Source organism: Dendrobates tinctorius, unplaced genomic scaffold, assembly GCF_039654945.1.
Source record: "Dendrobates tinctorius isolate UK_male_01 unplaced genomic scaffold, ASM3965494v1 ptg000009l, whole genome shotgun sequence".
NCBI classification, from domain to species: domain Eukaryota; kingdom Metazoa; phylum Chordata; class Amphibia; order Anura; family Dendrobatidae; genus Dendrobates; species Dendrobates tinctorius.
In genome coordinates, this window is record NW_027361677.1 from 24,898,966 (window position 1) to 24,924,896 (window position 25,931).

At 43.0% G+C, this 25,931-nt stretch overlaps 1 protein-coding gene across 1 annotated transcript in view; it reads right to left on the bottom strand.

Moving 5' to 3' along the window:
- Positions 1-25,931, bottom strand: part of MPHOSPH6 (M-phase phosphoprotein 6) — a 355,239-nt gene that overhangs the window by 260,621 nt on the left and 68,687 nt on the right. The window contains exon 2 of the mRNA XM_073585082.1: positions 1,104-1,209. The gene's annotated coding sequence lies outside the window, so the exon portion shown is untranslated. The remainder of the gene's footprint in view (positions 1-1,103; positions 1,210-25,931) is intronic.

Here is a 25,931-nt window from a genome sequence, read left to right on the forward strand (position 1 = left end):
TCCATTGTTCATGAGCTGGGGACAATCGTGAGCTTGTGCATGTCGGTAGAGCTGGTTGGCTGGAAACTAATGTGAGCTTATACATCGTGGGACTTTTGGTGAATTGGAGGCCACAGTGAAGGCTGAGGTATCTGAGGAGATGCTGGGCATTAGGCTTACCTTGTGGTAAACTTCTTGTAAAGTTTTGTAGGAACTCAGAAAACTGGTGCCATCTTTCCATCATGTAACAAGTCATGACAGAGAACATCTTTCGGAGAATTGAGCGGTTGTCACTATAGAGGTATGAGTTGACAATACCTTCACTCCTTTGAGAGGTCACCTCCGGAAGGTCTATGTAGACGTCAGAGGAGCCATAGTGTAATGGCGTGGGTCAATCTGTTGGGACTAGGTGGGTTGTGTGAGATCTTTAGTCTCCACTGAGTCACAGAGAGGTATGTCAGGTTCTTCTGTGCTTTTTTTTTTTTTTATTCCAGTGAGAAGAATAGAACTGAATTCACTACTGTTCCTCCCATAAAATCTTCTGGATCTGTTGAGTCCCTGATCCATTGACCACAGTGCGACCATAACCCTACCTAATGCATATTGCAGAACATTGGGGCAGTATGAGAACATAAGTATATTAAAAAAAAACTGTACCCTCACCAACATAATTGTCACTCATAGTGCACTATTTTCTTATGGTGTAGTATGTGGAATTCTTTCATGGGTTTACATAGTTGCCCAGTGATGGCCATAAAAAAAAGACAGTGTGACCAATGCAACCAGTAGGAGCAATATGGTATATTCCCTATACAGTCCCCATTAGTCTACTTTTCTACCCAATGTCAATCAGCTGCTTCTAAAGCCGGTTGGATTCTGTGCAGGAGTGGGATTCGCAGTGTTGCTACCATATCCTTGCACCCTTATTTCTGGCTGAAAGCAGCGGCATCATTTACATTGTGAATAGTCGATGACTGACGCCTCTCACAGAAAAGAACAAGTGATATTATAGCAGGTGGGAACGCCGCGCTAACAAGGTGTAAAAGCAATTATGAACATTGCGTAAAACATGGTGATATAATTACTGACTCACTTATGGCTGGAAAGTAAGGATATAACAATACCTTGTGCTGTCATCAGGTAGTACACATTACCAATCACATGGGCTCAGATGGAAGAACGGTGGATAATTCGTGCATATTCCCCTCTGGGCATGTGGCGTCTATCGTTCTAGAACAGTAGAAGTAAAGCTCATTAATCAACCATGTAACCTGCTCCTATATATACACATCATATGTGACAATGTGGTGAATCTCATTCGGCCCAATGCCAATCTGCTGCTTCTAAAGCCAAAAGGATACTGGTATAAAAAAAAAAAAAAAATGGTTGTTGGATGGTTCCCAGGGCAGTGCCTTTTGTTGATGGCACTTATGTAGTACTGTCATACCGTGCACAAATAACCATACCGTACAGTGTGTAAATGGCAGTACAATACAGTATGGTGCCCATTTAAGAGCACATAGATTTACCAAACCGCCTTAATAGGTAAAGAGTGTCGCAAAGACCACATTGCAAAACTAATATTCTGTAAAATGTCACACAAGTAAATACCACCACTTTGTAACCAAATAATACCACCATAAAATGCTGAAAGAATAACAATAAGCAATGGCCAAAACTTATGTTCCTATACTGCAGAAATAATATCAACATAAAGGGCTTAAATAGTACCAACATACAGTGCAGAAATACGATACAGTGTATTAGTAATACCAGCATAAGTAGCTCAAATACTACCATGCCATGCAAAAAAACACCACCATACAGAGCTTCAAATAATATCTAGATGCAATGCTCAAATAATAACATTCAGTGCTCAAATAATACCAACATACAGTGCTCAAATAATACCAACATACAGCACTCAAATAGTACCAACATACAGAGCTCAAATACTTCCAACATTCAGTGCTCAAATAATACCAACATTCAGTGCTCAAATAATACCAACATTCAGTGCTCAAATAATACCAACATACAGTTCTCAAATAATACCAACATTCAGTGCTCAAATACCATCATTCAGTGCTCAAATAATACCAACATACAGTGCTCAAATAATACCAACATTCAGTGCTCAAATACCATCATACAGTGCTCAAATAATACCAACATACAGAGCTCAAATACTTCCAACATTCAGTGCTCAAATAATACCAACATTCAGTGCTCAAATAATACCAACATACAGTGCTCAAATAATACCAACATACAGTGCTCAAATAATACCAACATTCAGTGCTCAAATAATACCAACATACAGTGCTCAAATAGTACCAACATACAGCGCTCAAATAATACCAACATTCAGTGCTCAAATAATACCAACATTCAGCGCTCAAATAATAACATACAGTGCTCAAATAATACCAACATTAAGTGCTCAAATAATACCAACATACAGTGCTAAAATAATACCAACATTCAGTGCTCAAATAATACCAACATTCAGTGCTCAAATAATACCAACATTCAGTGCTCAAATAATACCAACATACAGTTCTCAAATAATACCAACATTCAGTGCTCAAATACCATCATTCAGTGCTCAAATAATACCAACATACAGTGCTCAAATAATACCAACATTCAGTGCTCAAATACCATAATACAGTGCTCAAATAATACCAACATACAGAGCTCAAATACTTCCAACATTCAGTGCTCAAATAATACCAACATTCAGTGCTCAAATAATACCAACATTCAGTGCTCAAATAATACCAACATTCCGTGCTCAAATACCATAATACAGTGCTCAAATAATACCAACATACAGAGCTCAAATACTTCCAACATTCAGTGCTCAAATAATACCAACATTCAGTGCTCAAATAATACCAACATACAGTGCTCAAATAATAACAACATACAGTGCTCAAATAATACCAACATTCAGTGCTCAAATAATACCAACATACAGTACTCAAATAATACCAACATACAGTGCTCAAATAATACCAACATTCAGTGCTCAAATAATACCATACAGTGCTCAAATAATACCAACATTAAGTGCTCAAATAATACCAACATACAGTGCTCAAATAATACCAACATTCAGTGCTCAAATAATACCAACATACAGTGCTCAAATACCAACATTCAGCGCTCAAATAATACCAACATACAGTGCTCAAATAATACCAACATTCAGCGCTCAAATAATACCAACATACAGTGCTCAAATAATACCAACATTCAGCGCTCAAATAATACCAACATTCAGCGCTCAAATAATAACATACAGTGCTCAAATAATACCAACATTAAGTGCTCAAATAATACCAACATACAGTGCTCAAATAATACCAACATTCAGCGTTCAAATAATACCAACATTCAGTGCTCAAATAATACCAACATACAGCGCTCAAATAATACCAACATACAGCGCTCAAATAATACCAACTAAGGCTAGTTTCACATTAGCGTTTTTTTGCGCAGCGCATCGGGCGCATAAAAAACACAAAGAAAAACGCAAAACAAACGCGCGTTTTTTTAACGTCATGCGCACTCTGATGCGTCAAAAAAACGCAGCGTTGCTTGCGTTTTACATGCGTTTTTGCATGCGTTTGCGTTTTTTTAGGCACATGCGTTTTTAGGTGTGTCATTTTTTCCATTGTCTAGAGAACATTCTAGACTTGTTTAACTCAAAAACGCATGCGCAAAAAAACGCAACCGTGCGGAAGACCATGCGCACGCACGCGTTCCCATAGACTTCAATGTGTTGTTTTTGCGCATTCCGTGCGCAAGCGTGCGCATGCGTTTTTTTGCCGAGACAGGGCGCACCAAAAAATGCAACATGTTGCGTCTGGCGCGCCTGGCGCGAAAGACAAAAAAACGCATGCGCACGAAAACGCAAGTGTGCGCAAGACCATGCGCACGTCATGTTAAACATAGGTGCACGGGTGCGCTGCGCACAAAAGCGCAAATGTGAAACCAGCCATACAGCGCTCAAATAATACCAACATTCAGTGCTCAAATAATACCAACATTCAGTGCTCAAATACCAACATTCAGTGCTCAAATAATACCAACATACAGTGCTCAAATAATAACATACAGTGCTCAAATAATAACAACATTAAGTGCTCAAATAATACCAACATACAGTGCTCAAATAATTCCAACATTCAGTGCTCAAATAATACCAACATTCAGTGCTCAAATAATACCAACATTCAGTGCTCAAATAGTACCAACATTCAGTGCTCAAATAATAACATACAGTGCTCAAATAATACCAACATTAAGTGCTCAAATAATACCAACATTCAGTGCTCAAATAATACCAACATACAGTGCTCAAATAACATACAGTGCTCAAATAATACCAACATACAGTGCTCAAATAATACCAACATTCATTGCTCAAATAATACCAACATTCAGTGCTCAAATAATACCAACATACAGTGCTCAAATAATACCAACATACAGTGCTCAAATAATACCAACATACAGTGCTAAAATAATACCAACATTCAGTGCTCAAATACCAACATACAGTACTCAAATAATACCAACATACAGTACTCAAATAATACCAACATACAGTGCTAAAATAATACCAACATTCAGTGCTCAAATACCAACATACAGTACTCAAATAATACCAACATACAGTGCTCAAATAATACCAAAATTCAGTGCTCAAATAGTACCAAAATACAGCGCTCAAATAATACCAACATACAGTGTGTTAGGACTGGCGGAACACACCAAATTATAAAATTATAATAGGTGCGCTCGCAGCCTGGGGTCCACCGTGCAGAGGTGGTACACTGCTGCTAGGTAATGGCGGAAGAATAGAGCGGCATAAAAACAGTCACACGTGGGTTACGTCACCCAATGTGAAGAGGAGTGAACTCTGTTAATTCACAGAGCCGCACAGCCGCTGAATGTGGATGCCTGAGCCTGTTTAACTCACAGAGCCTGGCCAAAAGAGCGCACAGCAAGCGGCCACAGAACTCTACCCCAAGGACACGGGGTTAGAGTCCTGCTAGGCCCACTGAGCGCACGGCATCGCTGACACGAGCACCGCTATAAATGCTGACTATGGTGTGTGGAGCACGGGGCTCTGAGGCGTGCCGAGTCACTGATGATGGCTAATGCCTGACTCAACCTCTGTCCTACCTACGCCTAAGCCTGGGCGCTAGCAGGCTAGGCTGCACAACACATGCGTACCAAGGGTAGGGGTTTCATAATGAGTCAGTCACCAGAGACATTCATACGTGCATACACCACTCACTCCTTATAGTCTGAAAATACAGGCTATCCTAGCGCATGGCCGAGCGGCCATGCAAACCTTTTATAGCCGCAAGCGTCCTGGACCTTCCTGGCTTCTCGGATGGACCAATCCGAACACGAGCAGGACCTGAGCACGTGACCCTTGATTTCCAATGGGAGATCACTCCGCGGGCATGCTCAGTGGCCCGACATGGGAACTTAGTCCCTGGAGAATCTCGCTGCTGAGCAGCATGCATTGCCATAGCTGTGCCAGAGGTGCCAGCAGCAAGCAAACCCACGGAGCTGGTCTGGGCAGAGCACCGGGACCGACGAGTTTGCTGAGCAACCTCCTCTGCAGCTGGAGAGGAATGGGAGACCGCCAGAAGTAAGGCTCGGGATTCCCGCTGTGCAGCGACAGGAACCCGACGCCTAACACAGTGATCAAATAATACCAACATTCAGTGCTCAAATAATACCAACATACAGTGCTAAAATACCAACATTCAGTGCACAAATAGTACCAATATGCAGTGCTCAAATACCACCATACAATGCTAAACTAATATCAACTAGCAATGCTCAAATAATTCCACCATATGATGCAAAAAATACCACCATAGAGTGCTCAAATAGTACCACCACGCAGTGCATAAATAATTGCTGCATAAAGTGCTCAAATAATATCATACATATCACCCATTTAGTGCTTAAATAGTAGTAACATATGGTTCAGAAATAATATCAACATAGAGTGCCCAGATATTACTAATATATACTTAACAATACTGTACACCGCCGCTAGCACTATATAGCACAAATAATGTTCTGTTACATGGAGCACGATGCCTACTTAAATACCACCATATAATATCCAATTAATACCGCCATAATGTGCTCAAATGAAACAATTGAGAAAGCAAAGATGGGACTTAAAGGGTTATACTCATTTTGGAAAGTGATGGAATCACTGCCATTACTTTTCAGAAGGTATAGTCTAATTTTTGGGACCTTCACCAATTTTGACCCTGAGCGGTCCACAGTTCCCCCGCCATACGCTTAGCATAGTCCCATCATGGTGAACAGGGGGTTTGTGCTGTGCAGGAACAGTACGTGCTATAGCTCCTTCATTCTCAGAGATTAGATTATTAAGTAAAACACATTAAATTACAATCATGGCCGTTATTATTATTTCCTAATCATTATAATTATTTTTTTATGATTTAATTGTGTTATTTTAGCTTTTTTTCTACATTCATTATATCCTTTGTTATATCCACTGGCTTCATTTATCTGACTGTAGGAAGAAAAATTCATAAAAGCTAGAAAAATCATTACTAATCAGTTCTGCCCGCTGTTTCTCTTAACATTACGGAGAAATGTCGTGCCTACATTTCTCTGCTTTATCAGGAGGATGGGGTGAATTTCTTACATTTTCTCACATAATAAAGAATAAATAACACCATAAATGGATATAAAAATGAGGAAAACGATCCGGGAGATAATATAGGGTGCGATCCTCTGACGCGTGTTATTATTGGGATTGTATCATTTATAAGAGAAGCAATTCTGATATTATGCAAATGAGGCTGTGGGGAATTATATTTTGGAACGGTTGCCTTGCTAGCGCCATCTGTAGGATATAGGAAGCTTTTACAACATCTTTTCCCAGTAGAATGCTGAGACTAAAGGCTGCCGAGAACAGCCGCCCTAAAGACAATGGCCCACGAACAGTCAGTGACTCAGGGTTGAGTCAGGATCGCTGTCAGTGATCTTACGGCTCTTTTTGTATTTTCTTGGTTTTCTTTTGACTTATTTTTACCTCTATTCACCGATAGAATTCCACTTCAACCGTCGCGTAATATGGATAGACAATTTGTTTGTGATAACCGCTTGATACAGCGGAACAACAAAAAGAGGATTTATATAACTTGCCTTTTTATACTTTTATCTATTGGAATGCAGGTTAAAATGTTGGTCATAGGTCTCCAGAGCTGAAAGATAAACTGGAATCTCAAACTAATGACTAATAAAAAAAAAAAATCAGAATCATTAGTTTTTCATTTCAAGTTTCCTTTCGGGATGTTCCATCCTAAGCCTCATAGCAAAAGTCAAAAAAGACAAGAGGACTTGTCAACCCCTGACCACTTCTCATTCACTGCAGAATAAGAGTGTGGTTCTCAGAGGTTTCTGGTCCCTTCTTTACCAGGAAAGGAGAATATTGTGGTCATTGGAGGAAGATTATTTTGACCAGAAAAAAAGAAAAGTGAAGTTATTAAATGAAGATCCATTCTCCTGTAGGAAAGTAGAACAGTTGAAGGTGTTGAAGGTTTCTGTGAAAGAAAAGTCGAAAAGTGAAGTTCTCAGAAGAAAGTGCCTTCTTCAGTAGGGAAGGAAAAGAGAGTGGTCCTCTAAGGTAGAAGCTCCTCTGTACGGTAGAAAAAGGAGGTTCTCAGTTGAATGTTCTTCCTGCAGGAAAGTAGAATATTGTTGTCCTGAAGGGGAGTGAGAGGCTTCTCTGGCAGGAAATTAGAAGAGTTTGGACCTCAGAGGAAGATGCCCTCTTTTGGGGTAATCTTCTTCTTCCATCTAAACTGTAAAATAGTATTGTCCTCAGAGGAAAGTCCGATCTTCTGTAGGAAAGTAGAACAGTGTCTTCCTCAGGGGTGGCGTTCCTCTGTAGAGTAGAAAAGGGAGCTTCTTAGTCAACGTTCCTCCTCCGGCAGGGAAATAGATTAGTGTTGTCCTAAGGGAGGGAGGTTTCTCCTGCTGGAGAGAAGAAGTGTTAGGTTCTCAGAGGAAGGTGACTTGCCTTGGGGGAATCTCCTTTTTCCAGCTAAAATTCAAAAGAGTATTGTCCTTAGAAAAAAGTCCCTTATTTTATCCTGTAGAAATATTAAACAGTATGGTGCTGTGGGGAAAATTGCTTTAACAGAACAGGATAAAAGAGTGAAGTCCTCAATGAAAGGTACTTCCAGCAGAACAGGAAAGAGGTCCTCAAGAGAAGGTTCCACCTACACAAAATTTAGAAGAATGTGGTGCTTGTGAGAAAATCCCTGCTCCTTCAGAAAAGTAAAAGAAGATTGTTCTCAGATGAAGGTCCCATCTCCTATGTAAAGGAATGGTGTGGTCCTTTGAAGAAATTTCTATCTCCTGATAGAGTATAGAAGAGTGAGGTCCTCTAAGTAAAATCTCTACTACATTTCAGTAGAATATTGTGGTCCTCAGGGGAAGATTCCTTAGACAAAATTGTAGAACAGCCTGTTTCCCATGGGATATAATCTCTTCCTACAGAGGTAAAATAGTGTAGTCTTCAATAAAAGCACTATCCTCCTTAATTGGTGTAGAATACTCCTAGTCATTGGGAGAAGTACTGTCCTCCTGCACGAAAGTACAGCAGTCTGAACATCAAGGGAAAGACTCTCCCCTACAGGATAATATAGTGTGTCCATTGAAGAAAGTTCTCTCCTCCTTCAGGAGTGCAGAAGAATTTGGTTCTCAAAGGAAGAACCTTCCTTATAAAGAAGTAGAACGGTGTGACTATCGAGGGGAATTACGTTCTCCTGCAGTAATGTAAAAGTGTTTTCTTCTGAGTAAGATTCCGCTTGCTTGAGAGCAGAAGAGTGTCATCCACAGAGGAAGGGCCCTCATCCAAAACTCCTTAACAAGGAGTATAATAGCTAAGGTCCTCAATTGAAGAACCCTTTTCCTGCAATAGAATAGAACAGTTTGGTCCTCAGAAGAAGATCCTTCCTCCTGCAGAATAGAAAAGCTTGGTCTGCAAAGGTAGGACCTTCCACTTACAGGAGTCAAAAAGGGGTCCTCTGAGGAAGCTCACACCTTCCACTGGAAGAAAAGTACCACCTGATATGATTAGGTAACCGAGGAGGATAACAGGGGATTTCAGAAATACTGCAAAGACTGACATTAGCAGTGGCAAATGAAACAAGAGTCAAGCACAGGTCCCAGCAGGGAACCAGGGTAGATTCACACCAGCAAGGCAGAAATAAGAGACAAGCAAAAAATGGATCAAATGCAAAAAGATTCAAGCAAATAACTTATCTGAAAGATGCAAGATGAAGCAGGAGGCAAGCAGACTTCCAAAAAGCTCAGGAGGAAAACCAAATCACCGGCAAGAGCTGAGGGAAGGTTGCTCACTTAAATCTCCCCAGTCTGTAACACCTGACCTCCAATCATCCTGCTCAGGTGATTGACTTCTGTCAGCCAGACCAGCTCCATTACCAGCAGCAACCACCAGAGGGAGCCCAAACTCAGAAGTCAGGTCAAAAGTGTTCACAACAACCACCCATGAGGAACGATAATGGAACTAACCTGCATACAATCTCTTGACTGAATACAGTGTAGCTTATATTCTGCTGAACGAACCTGCAGTAGAAGCATAATGGAATTATATGTCCAAAATGGAAACCTTATGAAGAAACCACTGACATGTCTGAATATTTCATCGGCGGCTAATGCCACTTTGAAGGATGCAGTGTTGCTTGAGAGTGGAATCTAATCCCAGGCAGGTGGTTAGTGGAGCAGACTCATTTACAATCTGAGGCATAACATGGAGGAATAATTCTCCTGCTGAGTAAATTTAAAAGGTAGCACAGTATGAGAAAACGTCTTATAAATGAAATATTGGGAAAGCAACGTTTAAGCCTGTGCTAAAATGGTGAAAGCGTGCCTACACCCGCAGCATCACAATGGCTCTTCTGCTCCACTCGGGTTAATTCCAGCAATCACCTTGAAATCTGGGAGAAAAATGTAATTTTGCTAAATTTGCGTAAAATTCATCATATCCCTCCGGCGTTGTATCGAATACTATGTTCAACCAAGCATGATAAAGGACATTAGTAAATTGTGCCTGATCACAGAAAGCAGATTTTTTCCCCTTTGTAAATTGGCCTAGTTTTCCGGCTAACAGCCCTATTGTCACGACCTGTTGTATAAGAGCCTTCACAATGTCCTGGAAAGAAGACATTTGGTAACGAGAAGAATTAAGGGCTGCTTAAATCATCGTATTTGTCTTCCAGAAAAAGAGAAACCCCTTTAATAGAAAGAAACTGCACAGGAAAAAGGAATATTTTATGGAAATGCATTCAATGAAGGTGAACTGCAGCCAAAAACTCAAATCTATTCTCTTTTCTTGGCAAGAGGTCTCATTCTATTTAAGAGGAACGCTGCATAATGAAATGTTTACTTCTATGGTGGTGAGGGTGGCGGCTGGATATAATCGATGGTTAATTTTGATAATCCTTATGCACCCTTTTAGGTTGTCCAGGTGATCTTTTGCAAACTGAAGACAAGCAGGAATATTCTTTTTGGCGAGCAATGGCTTGTTCCTTGCAATGGTGCTATGCTCATCATTGTTGTTAAGTTTCCTCATAATGGTGAGCTCTTAAACATTAGCTAATGTGAGAAAGACCTTTAGTTGCTTAGAGGTGACCTTGGGTTCCTTTGTGACCATGCAGACTATTATATGTCTTTGTCTTGGAGTGATCTTTGTTGGTCGACCACTCCTAGGGAGGGTAATAATGGTCTTGAATTTACTCCACTGGTACATAAGTTGTCTGATTTGACTCTTTATAGATTTTTTTTTTTAACCTTTTGTGGCCTCGTGAGCATCAACAACTCTTCTTTTGAGATCCTAAGAAATCTTATTTGCTGGTGCCATGATATACATCCAAAAATGTATTGGGAAGATCAGACTGATAGGTCAACCCCTCACACCCAATCAATTTTTGCAATCAATGGGATGACAGATCATTAATTTCACCTTCAAATTATCTGCTAATTCTAATGGTTCTCGTACGGGTCACTAACAAACATGCAATATTTAATCATTTTTCTAAGCGAAAAAGTACTAAGTCTAAGGCTGTGTGCCCACGTAGTGATTTTTAAGCGTTTTTGCCGTGATTTTCGGCGCGAAAACGTTTAAAAATTGTGTGCAGAACGCCCCCATGCATTCCTATGGCATTCCGCACATGCTGTGCTAATGTTGTGCTTTTTCCCGCGGCGGAATCGCATCGCGGAAAAAATCGCAGCATGCTCATTCTTTTGTGCAGAATCGCAAAGAATTGCCGCGATTCCGCACCCATAGGAATGCATGAGAATCTCTTACTTCCCGCATGGTGGGCATAGTTAAGCGTCTCATGTGCGGTTGGTACCCACGGTGTGGAGGAGAGGAGACTGTCCTCCAGGCCCTGGGTACCATACCCCTGTAAAAAAAAGAATAAAAAATAAAAAATCGGGGTATATTTACCTTCCGGCGTCCTGCGCTGCATTCCCGGCCTAAGCGTTCCCAGTAATGCCTTGCGGCACGGTCCAGTGATGAAGTAGTCTCGCATGACTCTACGATCGCTATAGCAACGCGAGACTACGTCATCACAGGTCTCGCAAGGCATTACTGGGAACGCTGTGGCCCGGGAATGCAGCGCGGGACGCCGGAAGGTAAATATACCCCGATTTTTTTATTTTTTTTAGCATTTTAACATTCTATCTTTTACTATTGATGCCGCAATGGCAGCCTGAATAGTAAAAACCTGGTCACACTTGTCAAACACTATGTTTGACGAGTGTGACCAACCTGTCAATCACTTTCCAAGTGATGCTTCAAATCGCTTGGAAAGTGCTTGAATATCGCACACGAAAATCTCGGCAAAATCGCGATCATAATCGCGGTAAAATTGCGGTGAAATCGCACGGAAAAAAACGCGCGATTTCTGGGAAGGAGTGCGGTTTTTAGTGTGCGTTTTAACACGCTACGTGGGCACATAGCCTCATAGTTTGGACTCGTTTGTATTATTTGGTTTATTTGTTGTTTCCTTTAGGACTTGTGTAAAAATCTGATGTAGTTTTAGGTCAGATTTATGTAGAAATATAGAAAATTCTGATGAATTCACAAACTTTCAAGATCCACTATAGTTACAATGTCCATTGAATACCCCGTGTATGGTTCTATTGAGCCACCAACCTTCAAGCTCCCCATATATGGTAATAATGCCCCTTTATTCACCCCTTATATAATAATATTGCCCCTCTTTTTTTCTCCATAAGTAGTTGTAATGCCCCATGAGTTCCCAATAGAAGAAAATGTAAATATTCCCGAATCCTGACGACTATGGCGGCACAGTCAGTGTCCGACCACAGGCAGAATGGCGCGGTGGTGGCGCACCAGGATGTTGGTGTCTGTGACCTTGTCACTCTGTAGAATGCAGGTCTAAAGTTACCTGCATCCTACCTAATCGAGAATGGTAGAGCAGGGAGGCAATGGCAGTTAGAAGTGGCAGTTGCTCTAGGTTGGCCTCACCACGTAAATGGGCCTGGAGAGACCCCTCCTGCCCTCCACATTAACTACACTATGCCTCTATCTTCTCTACCCCCTCTCCTCTATATCCCTAATTTTTCTCTTCTATCTTCTCTCAATTTCTCTTCCATCTCCTTTTACCTTTTTATTTGTATCAGTCCTTCCATCCTCTCTACCTCCCTCTCCCACACTTTTCAGTTATTTCTTGTCTTTCTCTCTGTCTTTCACCCTCTAACCGTCTTGAGTCTCTATATCCCTCACTTCTTGTCTCTCCTCTTCCTTTCTTCACCCCTTCTCCTCACCCTTCCTTATGCCTCCCTGTCTATCACTTTTTCTATCCCTCTGTCCCCATTCTCTTTGTATCCTCCCACCTTTCCTTTTCTGCCTCTCTATTTCTCTTACGTTCCTCTAGTTCCTCTATCCCTTCCTCTTATCCTCTACCTCTCATCCCCAGTCTCTCCTTCCCTCTTGTTCCTCTCTCCCTTCCTCTACCTCTCATCCCCATTGTCTCCTTCCCTCTTATCCTCTACCTCTCATCCCCACTGTCTTCTTCCCTCTTGTTCCTCTCTACCTTCCTCTACCTCTCATCCCCACTCTCTTTCCCTCTTGTTCCTCTCTCCCTTCCTCTACCTCTCATCCCCATTGTCTCCTTCCCTCTTGCTCCTCTATCCCTTCCTCTTATCCTTTACCTCTCATCCCCAGTCTCTCCTTCCCTCTTGTTCCTCTCTCCCTTCCTCTACCTCTCATCCCAATTGTCTCCTTCCCTCTTGCTCCCCTCTCCCTTCCTCTTATCCTCTACCTCTCATCCCCACTGTTTTCTTCCCTCTTGTTCCTCTCTACCTTCCTCTACCTCTCATCCCCACTCTCTTTCCTTCTTGTTCCTCTCTCCCTTCCTCTACCTCTCATCCCCATTGTCTCCTTCCCTCTTGCTCCTCTCTCCCTTCCTCTTATCCTCTACCTCTCATCCCCATTGTCTCCTTCCCTCTTGCTCCTCTCTCCCTTCCTCTTATCCTCTACCTCTCATCCCCACTGTCTCCTTCCCTCTTGTTCCTCTCTACCTTCCTCTACCTCTCATCCCCACTCTCTTTCCCTCTTGTTCCTCTCTCCCTTCCTCTACCTCTCATCCCCATTGTCTCCTTCCCTCTTGCTCCTCTCTCCCTTCCTCTTATCCTCTACCTCTCATCCCCATTGTCTCCTTCCCTCTTGCTCCTCTCTCCCTTCCTCTTATCCTCTACCTCTCATCCCCATTGTCTCCTTCCCTCTTGCTCCTCTCTCCCTTCCTCTTATCCTCTACCTCTCATCCCCACTGTCTCCTTCCCTCTTGTTCCTCTCTACCTTTCTCTACCTCTCATCCCCGCTATCTGCTTCCCTCTTGCTGACTCCCTCTCTCTACTCTCACGCTTTCTCACTCACATTCTCCCTCCTTATTCTTTGCATCTCTCTTACTCCCCCCTATTCTTTCTCTCCAACTTTCTACTCCTCTCCCACTTTTGCTCATTCTCTCTCTTCTCTTGTCTCTCTCTCCCCACATTTTTGTCTCTCCTCTACTCTTGCTCTCTCACTGTCTCTTATTCTCCCTTTCTCCAATCCTCCACCTCTTATTCCCCCCCCCACATCTTTCTCTCTACTCCAATTCTTGCTCTCACTATCCCTTCCTCACCCTATTTGGCTCTCTCTTTCTTTATCCCCTCTTCCTCTCCTCTTTTTCACCCTCCAGCTCTGTTTCCCACAAGCTTCCTCCTCTCTTTCCCTCTTCTCTTACTCTCTCCAACTCTCTCAAAATGTATCTTTGTATATGATAACTAATAACATTTTATAATTGCAGTCAGTCTCTGACCGAGGACATAGTAAAATTTGTTATACATGAAAACTGGATTAATGAGGTTTAAAATGCGGATCACACACTGTGAGCAGACTATAAACCCATGATTAGTATCTTGTTCCTTATTCCTGCAGTCCTCGTATGGACAGTGTGTGATCTGTGCCGTTTCTATCTGCACTATCGGCACGCACTTCCCTGGTTATGACAGATTACGGGGAATTGACTACTTTCTAGATAAATTGCTTTATGTTAGGCAGGAGACATTGGGCACTGAGGCTCACTGAGGCACATGATATGTGATAGATATGTACATTATACTCAACTACAATACAACTCTACAAACACAAATGACTGCCAGATTGTTACATTGCTAAAACGATATCGAATGGAGCATGCATGGAGCAAGCACCAAGATAATGATGCCCAATCAATCGATTAGGAAAACTCTACATGTCCGGGCCATCAGGGTCCTTGGAACCCAGTCTAGTAGTGAGACCTCGCAGGTCATATTCCAAGTGTGGACTCCAATGATCAGAGAGCGATGGCAAATCCTGGCAACCTTTTTGGGAAACCTCTCTCAAGTGGTTTTCTCCCCCCCAGCAAGAAGGATAGATGATAAATGTCTGATCGTTGTTGGCCCCAAAGATCATGAGAAGGGGGCCACCATAGTCACACATGACCAAAACTGCTAAATTCAGTTCTTCAGTGGAAGCAGACCTATACTGCACGCTCTCCGTTAGTCTCGTAGACCTAAATGAATTGGCACCGGTTATAAAAAACCATGCCCAAAATTGTTACTTTCATTAAGAGTAAAAAAAAGTGTATAAAAAAATTTCAAAAAGAGGACTACCTGGATAAACCCTTCCCCAACCGTCCACCACAGAGGACCACAGCAAGGGCCATGGTATAAACAACCTCCCCATAAGCTTAGGAAGAGCAGAGCTTCCACCCCATTGTCATCCAAAAGCCTCAGGTTTGTCTTCTTCCCGAAAACCACGCAAGACCGCAACGCTCCTTCCAATGGACAAAATTGTGATTTCACAAGGATGATATTTGTCACAAGCAGAGGAACCCCTTGAGAAACCCTTTCTCAACCCTCTACCACAGAGAACAACAAAGCAATCTCCCCACAAGTTTAAGAAGAGCACAGCTTCCACCCCATTGTCATCCAAGAGCTTCAGTTGTCTTCTTCCCGAAGACCATGCAAGACCACAACGCTCCTTTTAATGGACAAAACTGTGACATCACAATAATAAAATCCATCACAAGCAGAGGATCCCTTCGACAAACCCTTCCCCAACCCACCTACGCAGAGGACCACAGCAAGGGCCAGGGTATAAGCAACCTCCTAACAAGTTTATGAAGAGCACGGCTTCCACACCATTGTCATCTGAGAGCCTCAGGTCTGTCTTCTTCCGGAAGACCATGCAAGACCATAGCGCTCCTTTCAATGGACAAAATTATGACTTCACAAGGATGATATTTGTCACAAGCAGAGGACCCCCTGGAGAAACCCTTTCCCAATCCTCCGCCACAGACGAAAACAGCAAGGTATAAGCAAACTCCGAACAAATTTAGGAAGAGCAGAGCTTCCAACCCATTGTCATCCGAGAGCTTGAGGTCTGTCTTCTTAAGAAAGACCATGCAAGACCACAACGCTCCTTTCAAACCCAACCACAACGATATGAAACAGGGTGTTGGGACCCCAGTTCCTTTGAACAGTGGGGGGTAAGAGTGGTCATACACAACTTGAATCTCATGGGCCCTATTGCATAATCTTCATTATGGCTTCAAACTTTTTTACAAGCCCGTTATACCTCCTGGGCCGGAGGGAAACTCTGCATCCATATAGACAATGGGACCCTAGAGCCACTGCAATTTTAGCTCTTCCCACAGCCAGACCACTGGCCTTGGTTAACGTACTTGATGAATAATTTACAAGGGACCCCTCATGTTGACGTCTTGCCTACTACCCTGTAATATAAGAAAGCTGGAGGCGCGGCAGTAATAACACTAAAAGATAATTAATGCTTTACTTTTCATTAACGACCGTGAGCTCCTTCCACGGCAAAATAATCAGAAGAATAAGTGTGATATCAGCACATTCTGCAGGCAAAACTTGGAGCAAACAGCTACAGGAAGAGCGATGTATATGGGCTGAGCAAACGTTCACTCAGCATGACGCTCAACCACAAGCCAAGGCACTAATGAACCAAGCTGCAAATTTCCTGCAATTATAGAGTCATTAACAATTAAAGAGTGTACTGTGCGGCTGATCCGGGGATTAATATGAAGTACGGCATGGCTGGATCTATGGAAATTGTAGAAAGTAAAAGTTCAGCTGGGCACCAGGGAGACCGCGGACCATTAAGGATACTTAATAGAAGTGACGTTGACATCATTTTCTGAAGTTTATGAAATGGTCTGAAGGGGGCACTCAAGTTAGGTAGACTATTGTGCAACCCTTGGACAAGAGTGTTGACTTTTTTTGCAAAAGTTTGCAGACCTTTTTTTTCTAAATGTGGACAGTCTCATAACAGCTTTAGACTAAAGAGCGCCAATTTCAATCAGTCTTAAAAGGTTTTTTTCCTGGTAGAAAAAATTAATCTTGTTAAATCTGCAAATATGTAATTTATTCATGTAATTGATATCTTAACGGCTCCCTAAATAAAATAAAAAAATTGCATAGGGTCCCCTCTTTTTTGATAACCAGTGCAGGTAAAGCTGACAGCTATGGGCTGCAGCCCTCAGCTGTCACGTTATCTTGGCTGGTTATCAAAAATAGAGAGGTACCTACTCTATTTTTTTAAATTAAATAGATAATTAAAAAAAATGTCATGGGGTCCCCTCCATTTTTGATAACCAGTCAAGCTAAACCAGACAGCTGGGGGTTGGTATTCTCAGACTGGGAAGGGAGCATGGATATTTGCCCTCTTCCACCTAAAAATAGTAGCCCGCAGTTACCCCTGCAAAGGCAGATCTATTAGATGCCCCAATTCTGGTGATTTGCCTGGCTCTTCGCATAAGAGGTAGTAAGTGGGGTAATAGTTGTGGGGTTGATGTCAGTTGTTTCATGCCCGCAGTCGCTTATGATTTATTCACACTGCGGGAGTGGGAATCTTGGGCATGAGAGCCGCAGAGAACTACTGCGCATGCCCAAGATTCTCAGCCCCGCAGTGTGAATAAATCATAAGCGACTGCGGGGAGGGATCTCTGGCCGTGCAATATGAAGGCCGGGATGTGATCTGAGAGCATGTGCACGTCGGGCAGCGCTAACTGCACATGCCCACGAAACTATGGTGCAGCGCAGGCGCCAGCATTTCAAAAGAACACTGAGGAGGCGGCGCCAAATACTGAAGAAATGACTGATGGATGCGAGGCATCTGTCAGAGGGGGAAAGACCTGCCCTCCTGTCAAAATTCACGTATTTTTGAACAATTTTAAAAACGATTATTTCTGCGGTGGAAAGGACACTAAGTAAAAGAGCCACCTTGACAGAATGCAGCATTAGTGCTGCACAAGGTGGCTTTTACTTAAAAACGCCTGGGGGGGGTGACAGATTCACTTTAATACTGGAGAGGTATCTATCAGACGCTCCCATTACTAAACACATAGTCAAATGTAATAAAGATAGAGACAGAGTAAAGTCCTTTAATTGAAAAAAACACAGACTCCTTTATTTGAAATAAAAACTCCGCTGACCCGCTTTTAAATATTTATTCACCAAAAATTAAAATAAAAAAGCAATATTATACTGACTTTCTGCCAATAATCCATTAATGGCCATCTCCCACGAAGATCCAGATGGTTTGGAGAGAAGTCACATCAGTGATGCAACCGCTTTCCACGCCAGCCGGAACACAGAGTAGAATGTGACCATCAGTAACCTTAATGAAAACACCGCCGGTCACATGCAGCCACATTCTCACGCTCTGCTCGATCTGAGCCGGATGACGTGGAGAGCAGTCACATCATTGATGTGGAATCTCTACAAACAATATGGATCATCGTGGGACATGGCCCTTAATAGATTATAGGAGGAAAGATGAGTATAACTTAGCTTTTTTTTTTTTAATTTTTAGAGAATAAATGGGTAAAAGAAGGTCAGGGAGTTTTTATTTCAAATAAAGAAGTCAGCGAGTTTATATCAATTAAAGGACTTTTCTCTGTCTTCATTACATATGAGTATGTGGTTAGTAGTAGGGGTGTCTTAGGCTGGTTTCACATTAGCGCTGAAACAACGCTGCGCACAGCGTCGGTAAGCCCCGCCCCGATCCGGCTCCCTGCCCGCCCCATCCGGGATCACCGCCTACTATCGCATTTGCACGCATGCGATCGGCGCACCCTATCTTTCGGGGCGGGGCTTACCGACGCAGTGCGTAGCGTTGTTTCAACGCTAATGTGAAGCCAGCCTTATAGACACCAGTCCATTACTAACCCATGGGCTTGATGTCAGAGGCCATAAAAAAAAGCTGACATTAACTCCACAACTTTTGCCCCACTTGCCACCACACCAGGGCAAGTGGGAAGAACGTAGGCTAAGTACCAGATTTGGCACATCTTATGAAAGCTCCATTTCTGGGGTGGTTGATGTTCTTAGTCTGGAAGGGGGCCAATATCCATGACCCCTTCCTAGGCTATTAATATCAGCCCGCAGCTGTTTGCATAGCCTTTGTTGGTTAGTAAATATAGGGGGGACACCAAGTTATTTTTTAGGGGGTCTCCCCTATAATAACTAGTAAAGGCTAAGCAAAGAACTGTGAGCTAATATTAATAGCCTGGGAACCTTTATGGCTATTGGCCTTTTTCCAAAATATTAACATCAGTCCCAAGTGGTCAGCTTTCCCTCATCTGGTTATGAAAATTACAGGGGGACCCCACACAGTTTTTTCATTTACTTTTTAGTTATTAACAAGTACAGTAAAATACACACCCAAAGTAACCTTAGTTCACAGCCTCCAGGTCTTCAAGCAGCTGGAAACACAAGTAACCTAAAAGTGTCCCTCAAAGTTTACTATGAGGTTTCCAGGCCTCGCAGCTGCTGGGAGACCCAGTGGCTGTGAACTCACAGCCACTGGGTCTCATGGTAGCTCTAGTGCTGGACTGATGAATGTCAGAGTACCGAGTGCCAGTTGTTCATCAGTCCGGGACTGGTGCTGCGCAGCAAGAAAACTAACTCAGGTGACCTTACAGTAAGGTTATTTTAGTTTGCAAGGGCCCTGACCTTGTTAGAACCGGGCGCTGTGAACGGAGATAACCTAGCTGAAGTCACCTCAGTTCCCCAGCAGCTGAGTCTCGCAGAGCGCAGTTTCAGTTTAAATAAATAATATCAATGTTATGGGGGTCCCCCCATTTTTGATAACCAGCCAAGCTAAAGCAGACAGCTATGAGTTGCATCCCTGAGCTGTCAGAATTATCCTGGCGGGTTATCAAAAAAGAGGCAGCTCAACATGTTTTTTGAAATTATTTCAATAAATAATTTAAAAAAAAAAACAATTTTTTTTCTTTTACGCCGTGTACGCCAGCCAATCAAAGTCATGCCAATACTTGATGGCTGTGATTGAGCTGGAAGTGCCTACACAGTAAGTCTTGTTGATTGATTGCGCTGCAGTCTTTCAACAAGTTTTTGGGGCTGCAGAACCCTAACAGTAACATGGATTTCCCGGAGAAGTCCGTGTTCGGGGTCTGTGCACACACACTAGGTGTTCGGTACGGACCCTGAACTTTACCATTTGAGTTCCCCCCATCCCTACTCCTTGATCTTCAGCTACAAAATCTGGTTCCAGCAGGACCTTTTTGTGGTTCATGTCATCACAAGACTGGAGCTGTGTTTGAAGGGGGCTGGGTGACTGCTTGCATCAATAGCTAAGTCAGCCCTCTCTTCTGTCTCTATATCATCTGTGTTAGAGAAAGGAGCTGGCTGCTGATATCAATAGAAAAGCCAGCTCCCTTTCCGTTTGCATATCAGCTTCTCAAATCAATAGACAAGTCAGCCCTATTTTCAGTCTATATATCAGCTGTGCCAGAGAAGGAGGCTGGCTGCTTGTATCAATAGTTAAGTCAGCCCCCTTTTCTGTCTATATATCAGCTGTGCCAGAAAAGGGGTTGGCTGCTTGCGTCAATAGCCAAGTCATCCCCTTTTTCTGTCTATATATCAGCTGTGATAAAGAAGGGGGCTAGCTTGGCTATTAAAATGAGCAATCAGCCAGGACTGATGACAAACTGACACTGGAGACTTTCTCGAGGCAAATTTTAGCAGCTTTGACTTCATTTTTTTTTTTTTGCATTGCAAAACCTCTTAAGAAAGGGGTGCATTTCGTGTAACGGTGGGGTATGTTTTTTGACTTCTTAATGGTAGGGGGTGCACCAACAAAGCATTCTACCATGGTCACAGTGTTATGAACTGAATCTTCAGAGGTAAAATCTCTTGCAACATTTGTCCCTGCCTTATAGATTCAATTCGGTCACAACACCTTCTCCTGCCTTGAGTGCTGTTTAGGAAGAGTCAAGGAGGCGGAGTAAACTTCTTCTGGCCATCTGATTGGTTAGGGTACTGTTTAAATACCTTGAACTTTAGAGAAACTTTCCTTACGTTCTGGAAAACAATTCAGAGCAAAGGATCCTATAAAAAAATGAGGCTAATGGGTGTTTCAGACTTTTGCATTGTATTCAGGAACCTTGGCATCATATTTCAGCCGTTTTGTGCACACACACATCGATTAATGGCAGAAAAGTATAAAAATAAATCCGATAAAAAAACAGTAGATCTGTACTTGCCTCTATTTTACTGTTTAGTGGCATTAAAATTGTGAAATGCAACATGCACAATATAAGTAACACAGGCTGCATCAGCGAGATTTATATGTGCCGGAGACGAGAGAGGAGCGCCGAAAACATAAACAGATTAACTTTTTATTCCTCCGATTCGCCCTCGGACAGATACTACAAGGACTGGGGTCTGGAAACTTTCCAAATTCACTCCATGAAATGCAATTTGATCCCCAGGAAATAAAAGCAACATAATATTTAAAAACTTTACATGGTGATATTCTAGAGACAGTGTGGCTACAGCTGATACAATGGGTTATATAATGTCTGAAGTGCAGAACATTATACAAGGAAGGGGGCCAGGAAGGAGGTAATCATACCAGAAAGGGAGATATTATATCAGGAATAGGCCCATGATGAGGGACATTATACCAGGAAGGTGGATATTATACCAGGAAGAGGCCCATGATGGAGGATATTATACAAGGAAGTGGCCCAGGATGGAGAACATTATACAAGGAAGGGGCCAAGGATGGAGGGAATTATACTAGAAAGGGAGACATTATACCAGGAAGAGGCCCATGATGGAGGATATTATACAAGGAAGGGGCCCAGGATGGAGGACATTATACAAGGAAGGGGCCCAGGATGGAGGACATTATACAAGGAAGGGGCCAAGGATGGAGGACATTATACAAGGAAGGGGCCAAGGATGGAGGACATTATACTAGAAAAGGGGATATTATACCAGGAAGAGGCACATGATGGGGGACAATATACCAGGAAGATGCCCAGGATGGAGGACATTATACCAGGAAGAGATCCAGGATGGAGGACATGTTACAAGGAAGGTCATTATACTAGGAAGGAGATATTATACTACGAAGAGGCCCAGGATGGAGGACATTATATAATGAAGGGGCCAAGGATGAAGGACATTATACTAGGAAGGGGGATAATATACTAGGAAGAGGCCCATGATGGGAGACTGTTGTGAGTTCATTCTCTGATTCACCAGTTGTGAGTTCTCCTTCCAGACTCCCTCTGGTGGTAACAGGAGGTAGTGAGGCTGATTTGATCAGTGGAGATCTGCCACCTGAGAATGAGGATGACGATTGGACCTCAGGAATCTCAGATTGGATTTAAGACAGCCGACGCCCTATTCAGTTCCTGGTGATTCCTTCTGGCTTGTCAGCTCTTGGTTTTCAGCTCTGTTCCAGTCATCTAAAGCTAAGTTTTTCTGCCAATATTCACACTTGATTTTGTTGGTCTAGTCAGTTTTTTGTGTGTTCAGCCAGCCCCGGCTGGGGGCTGTGCTGAATTTCCACTCTTATTTAACAGTATTTTGCCAATTTGCTTTTTGTCCCTTACTAGTTTGGTCTTTTTTTGCTCTGTCTCAGAATATTTCAGAGTGCTGATATAGTGGGAGAAGTCTAGTGACTTCAGGGTTAATTTTGCTATCAGAAGTGTTGGACATTATTTTGTAGGGTTTTGGGCAGATTGCAGACAGTGTGTTTCCTTTCCTCTCCTGTCTAGTTAGTTTGGGGCCCATCGTTTGCTCAGCCTACTTTCCTACCTGTGTTTGTGTTTTCATCTTGTTTCACCGTCAATACATGTGTGAGGGCTGTCTATTCCTTTGGGGTCTGCTCTGGGGCAGTTAGTTTTCCCTTTTCTTGCTTTAGGCTTATTTAGTCCTTCGGCCGTGATGAGGCGTCTAGGTTCATCGTAGGCACGCTCCACGGCTGCTGCTAGTTGTGTGGTAGGATCAGGGATCTGCATAGTTACCAACCTCTCTGGTTTTTCTGGGGCTTAGCATGTTTAGGCTTTTTCCTCCTCAGTGACCCATTCATAACAGGAGACATTATACCCGGAAGGAGCCCAGGATGGGGATATTATACCAGGAACAGGTCAAGGACGGGTTTCATTATACCAGAAAGGGTTCCAGGATGGAAGACATTATACCAGGATGGGGCATTGTTGCAGGAAGGGGCCAGGATGAGGGACATCATTACAATAAGAGAAATTTTGCATTTCTTCAATTAAAAAGCATCATAGCTTGTACACCACAGAGAGCTGGTCAAACCAACGCGTTTAACCGATTAAGCCTTAACCATGGTGTATGAAAAAATAAAAGTAACATTTCACTTAACATTCATCATCTTGTTTTCAACGCTGGAGATTTTTTCCTTTTCTTTCTACAATTTAATCTGACCAGCACCAGGGCGGCTCCGTGCATTGACTGTCTCATATCCAATTATGGTAAGATAACTCTCTTTTTGAATTATTACAGAAAAGGGTCTATGGCGGGTGACATTATTACAGTGAGGGGCCCAGGACAATTTACATTATAAAACTAAGGGGCCCGAGATGGACATTATCCAAGGAAGGGGACCAGAATGGAAGTTATTATACCAGGATGGAGACATTGTTGCAGGAAGGGACTAGGACGAGAGACATTATTAGAGTAAGGCGACAGGATGGGGTACATTATATCAGGAAGGGGCCCAGGATAGGGGACATTATTACTGGAAAAGGCTGAGGATGGGGGACATTATACAAGAAAGGGGCCAAGGATGGAGGACATTATACTAGGAAGGGGCCCAGGACGGAGAATATTATACCAGGAAGAGGCCCACAATGGGGAACATTACAGCAGGAAGAGACCCAGGATTGGGGACATTATAAAAGAAAGGGGCCAAGGATGAAGGACATTATATTAGGAAGGGGCACAAAATGGGGGACATTATACCAGGAATAGGCCCAGGGCAGGAGTCAGTATACCAGAAAGGGTCCCATGATGGAGTACATTATACAAGAATGGGGGCATTGTTGCAGGAAGGGGTCAGGATATGGGACAATGTCTCCCAGGAATGGGTTTAGGACAAGGAATATTATAACAGGAGTGGGCACAGGATGAGGAACAATATACCAGGGTTAGGAACAGTATTACAAGATGGTGGCCACGATGAGGGAGATTATTACAGGAAACAGCCAGGACGGGGGACATTAGGAGAACAGGAGAATCCTCTGGTAGGCCCCTGTGAAGAATCGCTAATGAGTAGTGCTATTGCACTTGATTCATAATTTGCAGAAAAAGGTATAATCTAACCATTTTCAAACAAGCTAGTCAAGTTAATATTACATAGAAGCAAAAGTAAATTTGCGAACTAGGGTCAGATAATTGCTGCATGTAGCTGAACAGTGGCCCCAAGAGTCAATTACATAGTGAACATGTATGTCATTATAGGTGTCACAGTCACGTGTGTCTGGACGCAGCGAGTAAAGCAAGGCGAACCCATATGACGCACTGACAATACAGGGGGAACACCACTTAGCTGTGCTCTGTTGCTTACACTCCCAGCAACAGAGCCCACCACCTGTGTGCATCTTCTCCCCCAACAGGATCCATCACCATAAACGGATCCATCACCATAGTGCAGCTTTGGAGCAGAGTCCACCACCAGTTGCAGCTGCCCAGTAAACAGAGTCCCATAAATGAGTCCAGCTTCTGCCAAAAAGTCCAGCATGCTTGAGTCAAACTTTTCTGCCAAAAAGTCCAGCATGCTTGAATTTCAGCAACCAAGTCCAGCATGCCGTGTGCAACTCTCACCATAGTCGCCACTCCACCAAGCCATGCAAGCACTTCCTGCTGACACCATAAACTGCGACTCCACCACGCCATGCCAGTCCTTCTTGCAGACCCCATCGTTGGACTCCACCAATCCATGCCAGCACTCCATGCAGACTCCATAGCTGCCACTCGTCCCCTCTGGCTGGGCTGCCCAGGACTCTTGTTCAGCTCCATCTTTCACCCAGGCTTACTTGAGAATGAGTAACTATCACCAACGGTGACCAAACACACCTGACACTCTTTTATAGAGCCTCACCCCTGATTTGTAATTACGTGCACATTAAACCAAAGAACTAAAGCGCGATACCACTCACCACCACCGGGGCAACCTAGAATGAACGACACCACGTGTAATAATTCTAATGGCCACCGGGGGCAAACATCCCACTTTGGCACACAGCCAAAGGAAAAAAAGGTCAATTTGTCCATTTAACTTGTCAGATCCAGCCTGAATCATGACAATAGGAACTAGAACGCTACAAGGACACATACATATGACCAACATACAGGTGGGGCCAGGCCCAAAGTGCGCACTGACGCCCATCGAACTTTAGCTACGCAACTGCTCTGCATTAATCGATCAAACTGCTCAATATTGTAGGATACGTCATATAACGGCCAGAATAGTGTCATTCCTCGTGTACACACTTACAACAACTTATTCTGAAAAGATACTGGAAAGTTCAGTTCACTTTGGTCATTTAGATGTGTCAGGGGATGTGTTGGGCACCTTAATAAAAGGGTTCGTTGGGGGATCGGGAGCTCCTGGTGAAATTACAACCTCGCATCTCGGAGTGATACATTTGGAATTGTTCTGACTGATGCTGTATCTTGTTGGGGTATCTAAAATAAAATGATTTTTCACACTTTTGTTTGCATTTTCAGATTAAGCAGCTATTTCTCGAGCTCGGTGGGAGACAGTTTGAGAGACGTGAGCTTAAGTCCGAGACAGCACTGAGATTTCTATTATTCATATCATCAATTTCTGTCAGTGACCTGCTCAAGAGCGGTGGCCAAGGCATCTTATTTTATTTCCATCATAGGGACAGATATTCTTCAGGAAAGCAAAAAATGTTTCATTTGGGTGAAATGTAGACGATTTTCTATTTTTTCCCTATTTCTGTTGAATC